Genomic DNA, 15,695 nt, shown 5'->3' with positions numbered 1-15,695 from the left:
TGATTGTAGCAGGTAAATGTGATACATCTAGAGAATAATATGTTCCACATTTCAGAAAAAATACCACTGTTTCCTTCTTCATATGGTACTTTAATAGATCTTCTGAGAAGGACAATGTACTGTATCTCAAAGGCTATAATGCTATTTCAGTTTGACATCTGTTCTTAGGTAATGTTATCCATCATTAGCAATGCCATTAGTGACCACTTTCAGTCCATTGTTCTCAGTTTTGAAGCTGGCCATATAGATCTCATTTTAAACAGTTAGCTCCACATGTATACCCTTTTAGGCCAGTGTACTTAGAGAGAGAGAGAGAGAGGAAAAAAAAGCTTTACTACCAATCATATTTCAATCATCCATTTTCATGTAGAAAATACAGCATGTGGGATCCCAAATGTGAGAAAATGACAAGCTCCTTTGACTACTCATTGTTATAATATTCAGCACCCTCTAATTAAGTTGTGGAAGCAAAGGCATTAGACCTGCAAAGCATGAAATCAAAGGGAACTGTTGCAAAAAGCATGCTGTTTTAAGTAAACTCGGGGTACTTTCAGCAAAAGCGTAATGTGGTTTAACTGATGCTGAAGTGTGTACTGCACTATTTAAAATAGTCACAAAAGTGTGTGGGCTTAAAACAACATGAGTTACGCACAAAAAAGGGAAGGAAATGAAAAAGTAAGAAACTTTACCATTGTTTTTACATACAATTGTTCTGATGTTTCTTAATAATCTAAGAATGATGCTATGTAGTTCTATTGCGCTTCACATAAATAAAAAAAGGTCTAATTTTCAAAGGCACTAAAGTATCCTCATTGTCATTGGTGTCACTGGGAATTATGGACGCTCAGCAACTCTGTACACCAGGCCACTTTCATTTTCTTGCCTACATATAGATTTAGATGCCTGGCTTAAAACACCTGGGAAGGGATTTTGAAAGCCACTTGGTGTTGCCTTAATTTTGCTCCTACTGAGCTCAATGAGAATTTTGCTATTTATGTCAATAGGAGCAGTTAGGCCAACACATAGTTCTATTGAAGATTAAACTTTTAATTTGAACATTTTGGACTAAGTTAATTGACTAAAGTCCAGATTCTCAAAGGTATGTAAGTGTCTAACTTCCATGGATTTTGATGAGCATTAGTTATCTAAATGCCTTTGCTTTCTGGGGGCTAATATCTCATCTGTGGATGATCCAGGAATAAAACTTAACAGTCCTGTGTTTTAGCTACATCATCATCCTTTGTCTCCTTGACATGACTATATGTTGCCAAATTCTGCCCTCATTTAAACTGATGCAATGCCATTGAAGTCAACTGGCCAAATTCATCATTGGTATAATTCTACCAACTTTGGTGAACTTGCATAAGAAGTGAATTTAGGCTAATGATCTCAGTGGGCTAATTCCAGTGGAAGGGAAGGCAAAATTTGACTCATCAGCTGCGATCATTTGAGAAACAAAGAGTTTCTGCTATTGCTCCGGATTTCATTGCTTTTATGAACAAAGTCGGTCCCTTTGTTTATTTTGGTATAAATGTTTCACGTTAGTGAAAAAAAGGAGTTTTTAAAATCTCTTTCTGTAAGTGTACAAGTTGTTCAGCCAAATTTTAGAGAGAGGATGAATCAGACAGATGATGTGAAATCTATAAGAATAAATGAGATATCAGCTGGAAAACATTAAGCTAACAGAATTTTTGATACTGCGGAGCCAAATCAAACACTTTGTATATTTTTATTTTGACAGAGAGAATTTGCCAGAGTTACAAAGGCTAATGAAAATAACAGAGATGATAGCAGATAAGCCTACTTATTTCCCATAGACATCTGGAAAATTTTTGAGTTGTTACTAGGTAAAAACAGCTGCATTGGAGCTGAAATTAAAGTTTGTATCTAACCTAAAATGGTAATGCCAACACTAAATATTACAATTTTGGATGACATTTGGGTGTCAGCTGAGTGTAATGTTCAGATAGAATTCCTTTCAGTGTAGACTATGAGAGTTTTGACATTGATTTCAGTGGGAACTAGCTTTTACACTGAGGCTATACAATGAAAATTACTATAATGTTATAAAACCTTTGATAAATTTCCCTGGGTCTGCAGGGATGGGTATTTATCCATGGTAGGTGGTAGTGGGCTTCTCATTCTGTTTCATTCATTCTTGAGATCTATTATGATGTATTCTACTCATGTTTATGAAGAGCAGTACTCTCTCCATTTATGGTTTGATTAAAATGACAGGGTCTGATCCAGAATTCACTGAAGTTTAATGGAAATCTCTCTGTTGTCTTCAATTGGCTTTAGATTAAGCTCACTAAACACAATTAGAAAAAGTTTGAAACTGCAGTATGCAATTCATCTAGTAAAATTCAGATACCAACAAAGTGTCTACAGATATCCAGATACATTTAGTACCAGAAGAGTGTGGGGGTACAGTATTCACTATCTGTTGCTATGTGCAATACCGCATATTGGGACTGATTCTCTTCTCTTACAGGTTTGACACCACTGAATCTCTTTTGACTTCAGTGGGATGGCACCTGGTTTAAAGCAGTGTAAGTAAGAGAAGAAACAAGCTTCAGGTTTCCTCATCATTAGTACTATCGCTGCCATAATATAAGGAAAAACGCCCACAGTAAAGTGGTGGGTATAAGAAGCTATTAATGAGAAGTAAAATAATAATCCTCCTACTTTCTCTGTGCTGTTTTTCATTTTCCACCTTCTGTCTTTTACTTGATTAAATCCTATCAGCTTATTAACATGACTAGTCACACACATTGACAAAGCAAATTTTGCAAACAGGAAATACAGGAAAAGCAGTGAGGAAATTTATTCTCTGTTGCAATCTGTTGCTGCCGGAGTCAGATGGAACCACACTAGGGCACTTTGGGCCATTGTTTATGCGTGTTGTATGGGGCAAGTGTTCATATAGGTCACATATGTCAACACCTTCCAGTGTTGCTCTCTCTCTTTTTCTGGTCCAGCTGGAAGAAAGAAAGAGTGGCTATTTCAAGAGAGTACGAGGTTTCTAGATTAGTTGTACAGTCTCAAAGTTGACTGAACTAGATAATGCTATGGATATGTTTGCATACTAATTTCTGTCTGGTTATCCAAGTTGTTCCTCTGAACTAGGACTGATTGAGTACTGCAAAATAGTGTTTGCAAACATTCGTTTGCATTTTGAACAGCTATTCTGTTCATTCATGTTTTGCCGCTGCTTTTTATTTACTATTCATGCACATCTGGACTATCATCATTCTGTTTGCCTGAATGTTTGGGGAATTGCTATAATATATCCACTTGATAAAGAGAGAGATGCATTCATACACAAACAAAATAATTCCTTTTGTCATTTGTTTTTCTCTAGTTCAGATAAATAAAACATTTCAATCAGGAATCAGAAATAGCATGTGGTTCAGATAAAGCACGCGCGCACACATACACACACACACACAAATTCAAATTAAATGGTTCATGAGTGATTCATAGGTTAAAATGTATTTGCATAAACTGATCATCAAGAAATAATTGCAAATCATTAGCAATTAGGATTATATTTTTACAAATGTATTCTCTAACAGAAAAAATGGGGCTAAATTATTTGGATAATTATTCACACATAATAATTCTAATATTTCTACTCTGAAACTTTGGAAGGGCTGCCCACCACTAACTAAACATGTGAACTTACTTTGGGTCTCTTTGAAGTACTGGATATATTCCCCAGGATTTATTTCATTCCATTTTAAACTTCTTGCCTGGGTTTACGTCCTTACTGGTGCCAGATGACAAACTCCTCTGCATATGGATAGATACTTTGAGAATCTGTTGTCTCTTACTATTTCCTTCTTTTTTCTATTAGAATCATCATTTTCCATCTCTAGTTTTAGCAGCTGTCACATTTTCTGTCCTGCTTTGTAAACAGTAAGTATGAATGTGGGCGATTTTATCATAATGTTCAGGTTCTCCCACCTAACACCTGCAATTTCCCTAGTACTTTTTAAATTTTCTTTTGACATCAGCTTTTGTACTTTCTCCAGGTTGTAGGAAGAAGTGGAACAAAAAATAGATCTTTAGTGTATGACTTTTAATTTGAAATTATGCTTGATCTGTGGGGGAAACTCCTGCTATATTTAGTGTAAACTTGTCCAGGTTTCAAGGAAAGAGGTGGTAGGACTCCAGGCCTTTTTGCTTCCATCTTGCTGCTTCAACTAACTGAGTCAGATAGCAATATCTCATAGTGTTGCCATTTTAGATGATTTTATCATGAGTCTCACAATATTTGGTATCGTTCTTTAAAGATTGGCTGCTAGAATCCTGTGATTACAGGGGAATTTCAGAGTTCATTTTAAGTTTCAGGATTGCAAAGAAAACCTGGAGAATGTGAACCTGAAAGGCTAAAATATACATATAAGTAGCCAAACATTTCTTATTTTAAAGATAATGATTTTTAAGTTAATCTCCTGAATTTGGGGGACTGAAGGAGTCTTGACCCTGATTTCTGAGTACTTTACAGTTAGCAATACTACCATTTCATAGGACAATTAAAGACTTACAACCATGGGCCTAGTTTGGGTGGGAGGGGGTAGGGTTCATTGCCCCCCATTCTGCAAGCCTTAGACAGGCATAGAATTTCCCCCCCCACACGTAGCACCATTGGTTTGTCTGGAGCTGCTCCCCCTCCCACAAAATATAGAATCAAATTATGCCTGTGTATAAAACAGGATCTTGATCTGTGGACTAACGGAGTGAATTTGACGGAATCTCCATATGAAGATCAGAATAGGATCTTACGTTGAACCGTCACACTTATTGTCTCAAACTTTGAAATTGAATTTGGGAATCCAGGGAGGCTAAACCAAAATTGGTGTTTGTGCAATCTGCCAATTCCTGATATAAGGTATTCTCTGATAAGCCTGATTGTCTGGCCAAAATAGGTCCAGAAGGCATTTACAACTCTAGAACTTCCTCAGAGTATCTGCACATGCAGACCACCCAGGCTTACAAATGGCAGTAAGTCCATAAGAAATTAGGGCTACTGTTTTTCTCTTTTGTGTTAAGTATTACTGAGGTTAAAAGTTTAATATGGTTATTGCTAGAATCATTCTAATATAATCCTCAGCTGAGAGTTTTGTCATGCTGTCCAGAAACGCGGCAACCAGGTACCTTTATGTGCCATGAAAGAACTTGCATATACAATTAGACACACAAATCTTGCTTGCATTGTTGTATTCAGTCCTTAACTTCTGATTTTTTTCAAAAAAACTGGTCCTGAAATTAATATTGGGAGGTCCATATTTTCATAAGAAGCCCTCACTCATAATTCTAGTTGTGAGCCTGGAATATATGAAGGCCTTGAATTACCAAAGGTATGAAATGTATAACGGGTGGGCTTATTTTGTATTGGAATAATTATATAGCACTAGAGCTATAGCGGTAGAAGCATAGAGATTATTCTTGGAGTTCAGATTCACTCTGGAGCTCAGTTATGTGAAATATCATCTGAAATAATTACTCTATTACACTGAAAAATATATACTTGCTAAGCTTTAGATAATAGTAATGATAAAAATATTTTAAAAATGTTAAGTATGTGCATATTTTAATACACTAATCTTCTAAGAGCCTGGTAAATTATAGGTTTTTTACTCTGTAAAATTCAAAGACTTTAGTTCTTTTTAAACATTAATTTGGCATTTTCTCTGATTTGAAATTGTTAATACGTGTTAACTTATATATTTATTATATCTAGTTACTGTATTATAATAGCTAAGACACATTAACAAATATATTTACAGAAGTTGTAAAGATATTGTAGAAAAAATCTGAGTTCAAGCATTCTATTTAAAGTGGATCTGAAAAGCTAATGTCCAGTCGTTCTGATACTTGTTTTCAGTAGAATAAAAAGGGCCAAGAGTTATCTTGGATAAAAAGTGATTGGTGGTGTGATAAAACTTCAAGTGGTTGCCACAATAGTGACAGTGAAAGCTAAAAACAGCCTTATTTAAAAAATCTAACAAGCCACTATTAAAACCTATTTAATTACATTTTTTAATGTAATTTTTTTAATATTTATTTTTCATTTCATTTGCAGCATTTGGGTTGAAATTAGTTGTATGTATGTGGTGAATGCTAGAAAATATCTTACTGATTTGTTTTATCCCACCTGTCTCAAAAATAGATTATATATATATTAATTGCCTAAAATGACATTTCTTACAATTTTCTTACTCTTAAATATAGTTCTTTCAAAACTCTTCAATATATTTCAAAAGGCTCTAACAAGATGTTATCTTGTTATCCAATTAGTCCTGTTTTGTTATTGAGAAATATGAAATAGGCCAAAGAGACAGAAATAACTAATACTTTTATTTTCATCTAATGAGTGTTGGCTTTTTTGTAATTAAAATGCTTCTTGTTATTTTAACTATGATAGTGTGCAAGATAAAGTTAAATTTAATGTTGACATTACTTTGCTGTCTATTCAAAGCTAATGAAATTGCTAATCAAATCCATTTCTAAACATGCTTCATTAATATTTATAATGCTAGCGAGTTTAGAAGCAAATATTGTCTTCAGAAGTAGGTCTACCTACAATGCACAACCATAAGACAAAGAAGAATAAAGGAATTTGTAATGCAGGATGTCATTTAAAAAAATTCGGTGCACATTTTACATGCTTAATGTATTGTGTAGCCTGAAATGCAAGTTGATAAATTCAGCAACTGAGCTCTGTAGGAAAAAAAGAAATATTAAGATAGTAAGCGGTCAAATGGAGAGGACTCGCAGGATGATGAGAACTGGGGAGTTGTATCATACTAGACAAAGAAAACAGTTTGAGAAACCTCAATCTGAGCATAGTAAATTTTCCAGTTCTATTCAGGAGCAAGATGCTTAAGGCTCAATCCTTCTGCTATAGAAGTCAATGGCAAAATCTCTCTACTGCATTAGGACAGCATTCTTCATTTAGGCACTATACCCCAGGGCTCTTACTCAGGTTGTATGCATTCTCTACTCAGGCAAACTCCCATTAAAGCCATTAGAGGAAAATGTCTGCAGATGCAAGCAGGTCCTGTTTAATTTCATTTCTGATGTAGTGGAAGAAACATTCTGTAATACTATCTATGTGCCATAATTTGCTCACTTATAGCTTGCTATTCCATTAGCTTCAGCGTGATTTCACAAGAATAAGTGAGGGGAGAATTTGGCCTCACGCTTTTATATACATGTTTTCATGCCTTTCCATTTAACCCCAGAATCTTTTAACGTTATTCAGTTTAAAGGCAAAAAAGTGTGTGAGAGAGAGTGGGAGAGTCCTCTAGCTGGAAATGTCTCTAAGAACATTTGTGTTTTAGATTGTTGGTTTTTGGCCCTGCAACACTATGCTGTGACCCCACAAACTAAGCATAGACTCATAAAAACTAGAGATGAAAAAGACCTATCATGTGTCCTATATGCTCTCTAATGCAGGATTATTCCTTGTAATTCATTTGCTATAACTTTATCCAGGCTATTTTTAAAAACAAAAATAGCTATTTCAATATCTTCCATTACTTGATTTGCAAGATTCTTTCACAGTCTAATAGCTTTCACTGTCAGAAAGTTCTTTCTGATATCTACTCTAAATTATCTGTCTTAATTTTATCCCCTTCATCATCATGGCAAATCCCAAAGAGGTGTAGTCTCCCTGCAAATCAAGCACCACTTGGATCATACTTTCTATCTTGGTTCATAAGATAGTCTGTTCATTTTATGACCATCATTGGTTATCATATCACAACACTGAATCTTCAGGAGATCACGATTGCTGACCATATAGCAGCGCTCCTTGGTAAGTACAGTTTGTAATTTGTTGGTTTTCTATCCTAATAATAATTCATCCCATTACTTCTCCATTTATCATACTGTACCCTAAACAATTCCTCTTTCTTGTTGATATTGAGAGTATATTTTTCAAAGAAAGTACTTGTAGATGGTTATGATGCCCACTTTTGCTGCAATGCACTACATTATGCTATACATATTTGGATTACATCATCTATCATTATAAATCAACTCCTCTAGCCCCACAAATAATTTTTGTTGCTCATCTTTGAATCTTCTCCACTTTATCATGATTAAAGTTGGTCAAAAAAAATTCCAATAAAACAGTTTTCTATCAAAAATGTCTTTTTCATCAACACTGAAGAGGTGATTTTGATGAAATTTTTGATGAGGGGGAAATCAAAATATCTTGTTTCCATTGGAAAAAACTTCAAAATGTTTTTTTCCAGTTTTCTCATATTTTGAAAATTTCAAAATGTTTCATATTGATAAGGTAAAATATTTCACATCGACTTTATACTTCCAAATGAATTTAGTTTTGACTCGTCTATTAAAAGAATTTTAATATTGCATATTATACATAATACATGAATTACGTATTTTATATATAGTATAAAAGACAAAAGCAAGCATTTCAGAATTATCAAAATTAAATGTTCATAGTTTCAAATTTTTGTTGCATAGGAAGTTTTGGCTTTTCATTCTGATTTCGAAATAAAATGAAATTTTATAATTCCCCATGGACCAATATTCTACTCATTATCTTTCTGTTTTGAGGTTTTGTGACAGGTAATTTTTTGTTTTGTTTTACACATATATAGAGTTGGTCAGTTTCTTTGCTAATTAACTCCACTGATTTAAAAGGAGTTATACCTGATAAGAATATGGACTGATATACTCACATATCAGGCCGTTATCTACACATCCCCTTTGTCTGAACTGTGTAAGGGAAATTGTTAGTGTGCATGGTGAAGGAATATTACAATAATATATCCATTATGGTTCAATAATTAAATCTTTATCACTTGGGGCCAATGAGAATATGTTAAAACCAATGGGGTATCGCTGTTTTATGTTTATGTTCAGATAGGAAGTAGGCACCATTGTAAAGAGACCAAGGGTTAAGGCTGTGTCAATAGGGATGAAGCCTAAACAGACACAGGTATGAAGTGACTGCAAAAGAAGGACAGGTGTCCAAGACTGAATGGATGATTTCAATACTGAGGTGTGTAGAAAGGGCATCTCATATTTGTGCTGTGAGACATCTCCGCATATTGTTCACCCTCAACCTGCACTGGCCTCTTCTGCTGCAATATTTCTGTGCAAGATCACATATACTTTTATCATATCCTATTACTTTCAGGCTTTATTTTAGCAAGAACCTCAGAATTTGGCCCACTAGATTTATTAGCTATGACCAAGAAGAAAAAGTGTGAATGCACTTCAAATGCCCCACAGAATTTCATTCTCAGTAAGTCTGGTGATAGTTTAGAATTTTTCATTGTTCCTATTTCTCTCTTACCTGAATGTTACTTGTTTGAATATCAGCTATATCCACATTTTTAATACATCCAAAGTGTATGTCCTAAGTGGATACACTAATTTACATTAATAAAGCTACATCTGGGGGGGAACTCTGAAATTGGTAAATTCCTATTCCAATCTGAAATTGCCAAATTCCTTCTTAATATGAGTTTGTTATCTAAATTGAACTCAGCTCTAGCATTGCCTCACCCCTCACTGATTAAGTAATGTACCACATTTGGTTAATAAAACTAGAGTTTGGCAAGGACCAGGTGACTAATTTGTTCTTCAGCCTCATTGGCTTAAAAACAGAAGGAAACTAATGATGCACTCGGTAGACACATCTCAGTTTGCACATGTTCACCCAAGGCAGTGGACATCTGTTCATGACAGATCCTACTGAGAAATGGCCTAGATAGTGCCATCTTTCATCGTAACAAGTATTGGAAATAATAATTAACTATCTTGATTTATGAATTTTGTCCTTGCTTTCCCTTGAATATTTTGTCAGCTGCTATTTACTTTATGTATTAATTAGATTTTATGTTATTTATTTGTTTATTACTGTGTTTTTAAGACAGACCCATTCTCAAAAGGTAATGTGACGTGATAGGGCACGTAACAATCACTTTACTAGGTCCTTTTTCATGGCTGACAAACTGATGAACATTTTTCCACACAATTTTGCTCCAACATTTTCACTTTGGCTCTCACTCTTCCACGTTTGTGAAATGTAAAAGCCCTAAAATTTTCCACAAATAGGCTTGTGGAATCGACTATTTTTTTAGTTTCACAAATATGAAATTTCTTTGGCAATTGTAGCTGGTAGAGACATAATAGGGAGGGACAAAGCAAAATACTGAGATTTCTATTGTTGTGAAGTGTTTGTTGAAGTAAAAGCAGCAACTGTGAACACGATCCTGCATTTTGAACTCAAGCAAACATGTCAAGAACCCTCACTGGAAACAGCTTCACTATCCCTTTTAGAAATGGGAAAACAATTGTCAACAAGCAATATAACTAGTGACCCTCACTGGAAACAGCTTCACTATCCCTTTTAGAAATGGGAAAACAATTGTCAACAAGCAATATAACTAGTGAATCCTGCCCTGATCCAGTTCAGGACTTGTCCATTATAAGCCTGCAGTCTTCATGGATTTGTTCAGTATATGAGATGTTATATTTGGTGAAGGTATTTCAAACTATGAGTGGCTCATGAACTGTTTGCTGCTAGTATTCCTTTGAATACATGATGTCAGATCTGTGTGACTGGTCACCTAAGCAACGAGGTATTCTTTCTATTCCTTGAAGGAACAGAATAATAGTTATAAACTACTCATTTCTGAAGGGATTTTTCCCCATCCAAAAAAATAAACTTTGGTGATTAAAGTAATTATAGCAATGGGACCCAATTCACCTTTCATAATCACTGTTATAAACCAGACTTCACTCTCATAAGTGTTCATAAAAATGCATAAAAGGGGGTCTGAGTATGTTAGAAATCTCTAAAATGTTCACAATTTTTTGTACTAGTTTCCTAGCTTGAGCCCTTCCTAAATTGTCCGCAGCTTCCCTCATTTCTATGAGATCTCCCTTAGGAATAAACAACACATGACTTTAATGGATATTGGAAAGATGAACAAAACAAGACATCTCTATCATAAACATTTTTGGTGAATGTTTAAAAGGAAAAGTACTTTTCAGTATAAAATGTTAACTACAACTAATCTCAGGTGCATAATTTGTTTTGACATGCTTTAATAACCTGAATATAGTCAAGTACTAGAAGATACTTTGTATGCAAAACATCGCAGGTAGTGTACACTGAGGATTTGACTCTACACAAGTGTTGCAGCTCAATTATTTCAATAGAAAACTGACTAAGATATTAACAATGTTATTTAGTAAACTTAATTCAAGAGCCAGAATTTATTTTTATTGATTTTCTGTCTTCTTTTTTGGAATTGTGCGTCACAAGTCATCTTTTTGTTCACTCTTCCTTATATTGGCAATAAAAATATATAGCGTAACTAACAATCTTTAGTTTTGACAAAGCCAACAAACAGACTCTACTTTCATTAACAAAAATATTTTACATTTCCCACATGAAGGGACAAACAAAATTATCTTTGGAGAACCGAGCAAGTTTAGAAAGATCAATGATGTTGACACATAGGAAAGGGGTCTCAGCTAAATACATGGCATCTCAGGTTTATAATGTAAAAAGGACAAAACATCTTACTCCTAACTCTAGCTATATGGCTATTAAAAAAAATAGTGACCGACATCAAACCTATTTTTGTTTTAAAGATTAGGATTTGGATAATTAAAGTTTATCAGATTACAAAGATAATTACACTTTGCCACACATTAATAGTCACAGTTTAACTTCAGGTAATGAGAACTCTCAAACGTATTTAGCCAATAATGACAGATGGGAAGGTGGTGGTTAGGGGCTTCCCTTAGTTTCACAATCATAATAAAAATGTTTACACAGTATTTATACACACATTTCATTGGACATTGGCAACAAGCCAATGAACAGTTGAGCAAACGGCCACATGAAGCTTTCTTCTCTCTCCCCTCCCCCCGCTCACACTTACACATAAAAGCAGAACTATACTTCATATAATTTTCATTTTACTGGGCAAATTTAGAAAGATCAATGATGTTGACACGTGGGAAAGAGGCAGACTGACAAAACCCTTGCAACGGAGTGATTTTAAATTGAAACAGGATTTTTATGCTGGACTGAATTCTGCTAACAAGCACTTATGGACTCTGGCTCTGACAGCTGTGTAACCACCATGCCAATACACTTCTGTCTTGTGATGACTGTGCCTAAAAGAGATATGAACATTCTTCTGTGTTCTTATCTTTGCCTATGCCCTGCTCAGTGAGGGGTGGTATACAGACAGATCTATTAGTTTCACAGCCTATTTCTTTTGCCTTTTCTCCATGTGAAAAAGACATTGTACACCCTGTGGTCGACCAGTTGGGGTTAAGCCCCATTGGCACGTTGTTACCGAACTGTGGGCAAAGGTGTGCTTAATCATTGTGTGATAAGGTATTGCCTTCACACAGAGCGCCTGCAGGCAGCTCTTATCTTTTAGATATAGTTCAACATCTTTGTTTGTTTGGAATAAACCTGCCTAGTTAGAAAGTAGAATTAACGGAGGAAAAAAATGGATACAGCATGGGCTTTCTTGTGACACAAGCCACGGCTCTCCACTAGGAGCAGTCAGAGCTGCTTTGCTACAGGGCAATGAACCACGATTGTTGCCATTTTCCCCAACTACCCGTAACCTAAAGAAGTGATGTTTCCTTCCACCCCAAAAAATCAAGAGAGAAAACCCTGATAGGTTTAAAGAAGCGAAGCACAAATCACATACTATGTGATTCACCTTAAAAACATATTTAGGTAGCAAATACATGGTCCAAACTGAAGATCTGCATTTTTGTTAGTAAAACTTAAACGAGTCCCCAGGCTGCTAACCAGTTAGGACCACACATTTTTATATCTACTTTTTTTAGATACTATTATTTCAACTTCTTGCTGTTTTTGCACCTTGCCTCTTAAAGATTTCCAACTAAGCTGATCCAAATGTGCTAAACCCTCATTTAGCAAATGCTGAGCTACCTGGACAGGAGTGGAAGTCTTATAAAAATGGCAGATTTTTGTATTCAACCATTCTGTCTGTAATGACTTTTTTTGTCCACTATTTCATTCTATTTTAACTTTTCTGGAGCAACACTGATTGACACAGCTGAGAATCAGACTACTGGTCTTCAATAAACTCACTTATAAAAATAACTTATTTCTGAATAAACTTAAAATTCAAATTTATGGCTATGACTGTATTTTTCTGTGGTTTCTCCATTATTTTAGTGCTACACCGTGGAATCTTTTCTTTGTAATAGAATAATTACACTGCACCTATGTGTACCAATCTGGAAACCATTGACATGTAGTACCCATTGAACTTAATGAGATTACTCATATGAGTAATTATTTACAGAAGCCTTAAATACTACAAATGAAACAGAATAATACAGTGAAACATTAAGGAAGCAGAAGAGCAATGTGTGTTAGCTAAAATGTTTCCATAGTATGGAGGAAAATGATACTAATTTACTAGGGCTATCAAGTGATTAAAAATTAATTGTGATTAATTGCTCAATTAAAAAAATCGCGATTAATCACACAATTAATCACACTGTTAAACGATAATAGAATACCATTTATTTAAATATTTTTGGATCTTTTCTACATTTTCAAATATATTGATTTCAATTACAACACAATACAAAGTGTACAGTGCTCACTTTATATTTATTTTGATTACAAGTATTTACACTGTAAAAAACCAAAATACATATTTTTTTTCAATTTACCTAATACAAGTACTGTAGCGCAATCCATTTATCATGAACGTTGAACTTACAAATGTAGAATTATGTACAAAAAATACTGCATTCAAAAATAAAATAAAATAATCTAAAATTTTTCAGTCCTCTTTCTTGTTCAGTCAGAAAAATAAGTTTGTTTATATTTGCAGGAGATAATGCTGCCCACTTCCTGTTTACAATGTCACCTGAAAGTGAGAACAGCTGTTCTTGTGGCATTGTTGTAGCTGGCGTTGCAAGATATTTATGTACCAGATGCATTAAAGATTCACATGTCCCTTTATGCTTCAACCACCTTCCAGGGAACATGCATCCATGCTGACGACAGTTTCTGCTCGATAACAATCCAAAGCAGAGCGGACCAAAGCATATTCATTTTCCTTATCTGAGTCAGATGCCACCAGCAGAAGGTTGATTTTCCTTTTTGGTATTTCAGGTTCTGTAGTTTCCACATCGGAGTGTTACTCTTAAGACGTCTGAAACCAAGCTCCACACCTCAGCTCTCTCAGATTTTGGAAGGGACTTCAGATTCTTAAACCTTGCATCAAGTGCTGTAGCTATTTTTAGAAATCTCACATTGGTACCTTCTTTGCGTTTTGTCAAATCTGCAGTGAAAGTGTTCTTAAAAGTATCAGAGGGTTAGCCGTGTTAGTCTGGATCTGTAAAAGCTTGTTGCTCCTATGACCCTATTGTAATTTCCCATGTCCCCCGCCACATCTGTTAAATTTGTTAAGTTCACCTTTTCCATGCTTACATCCAGGCTTTTGTCACCTGCCATCTTTGAATGTAATCTAAAGCCCTCCTCACCAGGTGGGCAATTTGGTGCATGAAGATGCTCTTCCCATTTTAGATCAGGTGCCCCATCTCTTCTGAGCAGATCTTTTTCCTAGGACAGCATCCCGCAGTTCAGGAAGCCAAACCATCTGGTTGACACCAGTTGCGCAGCCACTCAGTCATTTCCAGGACGCACGCGCCCCTGCCTGAGCCCTGACCCTCAACTGGGAGGATGGATGAGAACAGAATATGTGCCCTTGCTCCTTCACCCTCTGGACCTTCCTGTCAGAGGCGATGTCAGATGTTTTATCAAGACTCAGCCCTTATTTTAATGAGTGATGTGAATTTGTCCAAAGAATCTTTTTGGACAAGCTCTAGTCTATTATTTTGGCACCTCATGTCCCTGTTTATCAGTAGTTTGAACAGGAAATAACATATTTCAGATTTTGTGGCGTAGTAATAGTTCTATATTTGCTGTTGTATTGTTGGCGATTGGCTCTGACTTCTGAGATGCCAAGAACCTATTGGGTGATGAGTACCTTTGACTGCAATTGACTTTAAAGGAATTTGAGTGTCACCAGCACCTGACAGAAGGCTGGTTTCCTCATAGGACTGGCTCTGTACTGATCATATCTGCTCAGTCTTTTCCAGTCTCATTTAAACCAAAGCCCCTGCCCCCCTTTTTTTTCAAAACGCACTAGCTCTCTCAGTACAGTTTACCATTCTGTCTCATAGCCAAATTCAATTTTTACTATAGTCCTTTTACCATTTGCAGTGCCTCTTGAAAGGATTCCTTCCCTCCCGCCCCTATGCTCTGTTTAAATTTACAAGATCTCTCATATCTCCCAATATTAGAATGTTTGTCTCCCTAAGACTATCATAGGCCTGGAGGAGTCACATTTAATTTATTTCCTGTTTTCCCCAGATGGAATGCACGTTAGCACATGGCCTTAATGTATAGTATTCTTTCCACTTCCCTTCACATAATCTCATTGCGTGTTTCAGTGTTCTTCAATTTGGCCAAAGTCCAATAAGCCCAAAAATGATTGCATGCTGCATGAATATGTTTAATCTTGCTTTGATTTACTTCACATTTTGCATTATCCCTTTCAGTTACTGTGATGTCCCCGTAAGTAAACCCCATGCTACAAGCTTTCTTCAGTTAGAAC

General features: G+C 35.5%; 1 long non-coding RNA gene across 1 annotated transcript in view; it reads right to left on the bottom strand.

Annotated features, from left to right (window-relative positions):
• Window positions 1-15,695, bottom strand: part of LOC115659675 — a 216,356-nt gene that overhangs the window by 122,869 nt on the left and 77,792 nt on the right. The window lies entirely within an intron of this gene.

This window comes from Gopherus evgoodei, chromosome 11, assembly GCF_007399415.2.
Source record: "Gopherus evgoodei ecotype Sinaloan lineage chromosome 11, rGopEvg1_v1.p, whole genome shotgun sequence".
In the NCBI taxonomy this organism is placed as follows: Eukaryota; Metazoa; Chordata; order Testudines; family Testudinidae; genus Gopherus; species Gopherus evgoodei.
Note: the sequence above shows the minus strand (reverse complement) of the source record. Positions and strands in the feature narration are given on the sequence as shown.